This window comes from Aquarana catesbeiana, linkage group LG08 (genome assembly GCF_042186555.1).
Source record: "Aquarana catesbeiana isolate 2022-GZ linkage group LG08, ASM4218655v1, whole genome shotgun sequence".
Taxonomy (NCBI): domain Eukaryota; kingdom Metazoa; phylum Chordata; class Amphibia; order Anura; family Ranidae; genus Aquarana; species Aquarana catesbeiana.
In genome coordinates, this window is record NC_133331.1 from 221522614 (window position 1) to 221527005 (window position 4392).

The window sequence follows — 4392 nt, forward strand, 5'->3', positions numbered from 1 at the left end:
TTTCGGAAGATGGCTTCTGAAAGTGGAATTTCGTATAGAATGAATTCGAATTTGAATAGAAAAGATTAGAATAGAAAATAATAGACTAGACAAACAATAGAACAGAACAGAATAAAATATAATATATATAATTTATTCTATTCTGTTCTATTGTTTTTCTAGTCTTTTCTCTTCTACTCTATTCTAATCTTTCCTATTCAAATTCGAATTCATTTTATAAGAAATTCAAATTTCGGAAGATGGTTTTATATAGACCGAAGAAGATGGTTTTATATAGACCGAAATCAAATTTGAATATAAAAGATTAGAATAGAATAGAAAATAATAGAAAAGAATAGACTAGAAAAACAATAGAACAGAATAGAAGAAAATATATTATATATATTATATTTTCTTCTATTCTGTTTTCTATCTTTTCTATTCAAATTCGAATTCATTCTATACGAAATTCAAACGTCAGAAGCCATGTACCGAAATTTGAATTTCGTATAGAATGAATTTGAATTGAAAAGACTATTATAAAATATAAAATAATAGAAAAGAAAAGCATAAAAAAACAATAGAAGAGAATAATAAAAAAAAAATTATATATATATATATATATATATATATATATATATATATATATATATATATATATATATATATATATATATATATATATATATATATATATATATATATATATATATATATATATATATGTGTGTGTGTGTGTGTGTGTATATGTATATGTATATATATATATATATATATATATATATATATATATATATATATATATATATATATATATATATATATATATATATATATATATATATATATATATATATATATATATATTCTATTGCTTTATTATTTTTATTATTATTTTATTTTATTCTCTTATTGTTTTTTTTAGAAAAACGTTTTCTATTTTTTTCGAATTCGATTATGTTTTCGAATTCGATTCGAATATGTTTTCGAATTCGTTCGTTTTTTTCGGATTCGTTTAAATTCTTTACTTTTGTAATTTGGAAATTCGGATGCATCCGAATTTCTGAATAATGAAAAATTCGTCCGAATTTCGATTCGGAACGAAACGAAATGCACATGCCTAGCCTTTTGGATTGCAAACTGCTCCAGCCACATTCCATTGAGCAATGGATAGGATTTTACGACCTCACCGGAAATATGCCTCGGTGTACTTGGACGACATAGTCATTTTTAGCAGAGACTGGGAATCACACTTGCCCAAAGTCCAGGCAGTGCTGGACTCTCTTTGGAAGGAGGGGTTTACAATAAACCCTGAAAAATTTGCTTTGGGAATGGAGGAGGTGAAATACCTGGGCTATATCGTGGGTAGAGGGGTAGTGAAACCTCAGGTCAGCAAGGTAGAGGCTATACAGAGTTGGCCCCGTCCCCTCACAAAAAAAGCAAGTACGTGCATTCTTGGGCATGGTTGGATACTACAGGAGGTTTGTACCCAACTTTGCCACGTTGGCGGCTCCATTAACCGATCTGACTAAGGGTCGGAAATCAGTCATGGTGGAGTGGAATGCAGACGCTGAGAAGGCCTTTTTGGAGCTCAAGTCGGCACTGTGCCAACACCCTGTCCTGGTAGCACCCAATTTTTCAAAAGAGTTTGTTGTCCAAACTGATGCTTCCGATGTAGGATTGGGAGCGTTGTTGTCACAGGTTATTAATGGAGAGGAGCACCCGGTAGTCTTCCTCAGTAGGAAGTTAACACCAGCGGAGAAAAACTACGCTATAATTGAACGAGAGTGTCTGGCCATTAAGTGGGCTCTGGAATCCCTCAGATATTACCTTTTGGGGAGGAAGTTTAGGCTGATTTCTGACCATGCCCCTTTAACATGGTTGAGACAGGGTAAAGGGAATAATGCCAGGGTTACTCGGTGGTTCCTGGCACTCCAGGAATTTAAATTTGTAGTGGAGCATAGGCCCGGGAGACTGCATCAAAATGCAGATGCCCTCTACCGAGTCCATTGTTTGAGCTCCACTGTTGCCTCCACCTCCATGGCGTTGGGGCACAGGGGGGGGATATGGACAGGACGCCGTGGCTGGGTCCTGGAAGGACGCTATGTTTCCCCTCTGTTTGGACTGTGGTCCCTTTAAGGGAACAAAAAAGGGTTAACTCACCTGTCAGAGGAAGTGGGTTTAAAACAAGACAGGAAGTTAGAGAGGGTGTGGAGGAGTGTAGAGGAGAATGTGGATGGTGGATGGTGTTTTGGTGTGCAGCAACAAAAGTGAATAGCAATGTCCTGCCTGGAAGTCTCCTGCCAGGGGAAGCTACCTGCAACAGAAACTAAGGACTGTTTAACTGCAATAGCAGTTCTGGACTTTGCAAGTCGGTGAGACTGAAACCTTTTTCTTTTGTTTTTGCTGCTGTAAAGCTATTTAAGTTCAATAAATCTCCTTTTGAGTGAAAAGCCTGTGTCCTGCAATCTAGCTGGTCCCCCAAACGTTACACCATATATGTGCTGAGTATACACTGAATCAAGTGCGGTCATTGTACCAGTGACTTGCTCCCAGAGATGTGCGGACACAGAATAAGGTTCATGCAGGGCGCATATGTCTGAGGAGTAACTGGAAGAGGAGGGATGTGTTCAGCACTAGGGATGAGCTTTGAGTTCGAGTCGAACTCATGTTCGACTCAAACATCGGCTGTTCGCCAATTCGTCGAACAGCGAACAATTTGGGGTGTTCGCGGCAAATTCGAAAGCCGCGGAACACCCTTTAAAAGTCTATGGGAGAACACAAAAGTGCTAATTTTAAAGGCTTATATGCATGGTATTGTCATAAAAAGTGTTTGGGGACCTAGGTCCTGCCCCAGGGGACAAGGATCAATGCAAAAAAAGTTTTAAAAACTGCCGTTTTTTTTTGGGAGCAGTGATTTTAATAATGCTTAAAGTGAAACAATAAAAGTGTAATATCCCTTTAAATTTCATACCTGGGGGGTGTCTATAGTATGCCTGTAAAGGGGCGCATGTTTCCCGTGTTTAGAACAGTCTAACAGCAAAAAGACATTTCAAAGGAAAAGAAGTCATTTAAAACTACTCGCGGCTATAATGAATTGCCGGTCCGACAATACACATAAAAGAAAATGAGTGGCCTCTATAGTAAGTAGGGGGTAAACGTATTGAGAGCTTGTACCATCATCCAGGAATCTAGAATTTACAGGAGTTGGGTGCCTGGTCCCCAATCAGGCTGCCAAAAGGACATAAGGGCATTTGGACTATTGTGGTACAGTAAAAATTAATACAAAAATAGATAGTAAACAATAATGTAAGAATTGTACAGTTGATTTTATTGATGCAGAAAAAAATAATCAACAATTACACAATAAAACATGATAACAATACGGATATTTAACAAGTAAAATCATTAGCCCCAAAAGGGGAATTGTACAGCGGAACGATTAATCACAGAATTAATTATCCTCGACTAGTTTCCCGGACCATAGCCGCTTCATCAGGAGGGTATCTGTAGATAGGTTTCAACTGTTTAATCAAAAAAAATAGGATGTGATGTAAATTATATTATAAAATGTATATAATAAGGTGTGTGAAAAATAAAAGTGCAGGGAGGCGTGGAGGGGGGAGTAAAGAAAGGGGGGAAGAGGGAAAGGAGGGGAGGGGGGAAAAGGGAAGGGAAGGGAAAGGAAAAGCAAGTGGAGGGGGGGGAGGGGAAAGGAAAGGGGAAGAGGGGAAAGGAAGGGGGAAGGAAGAAGGGGGGCAGGGAAAAAAGGGGAGAAAAAATATGGGTGAAAATGGGGTGAGTAAGAGGCACAGTGATACCTGATAGTGGTATAGGAATTGAACGTTACCAGGAAGGCACCACTTGAAGGGCAGATGACGTAGTGTGGCTATCAAAAGTAATGCTAGGGGACTGCCGGCAGAGGGTGGACACAAAAATAGAAGATAACCACCCAACCAGGGGCACTTATAAAAAAGGAAGCAATGACAGGTAAACAATAATACCAGTACCTCAATTTAAGGGACTGCAAAGGTAAGGATGGTTGCTCTAAATGTTACTGGATAACTTACTGGGAGCTAGCTGCCATGTGTAATCCCGGGTTCAGGAGTCCAGACCATCAATGAACAGGCCATGCCCGCTATTTATAGCTCCCAAGCGTGCAACGCTGACCAGACGCCGGAGGGGCGCCGGCACATGACGTCACAGGGTCAGGGATACCGCATGACATAATTATTAAGTCAATGGGGGTTTAGTCTGGGGGGTGGGAAAAATTGGGGGTGACAAGGTTGAGGGCTATAAGATAGCCCTGTGGAGTGGATGTGGCTATCTTATAGCCCTCCACCTTGTCACCCCCAATTTTTCCCACCCCCCAGTCTAAACCCCTATTGACTTAATAATTATTTTTTCAATGGG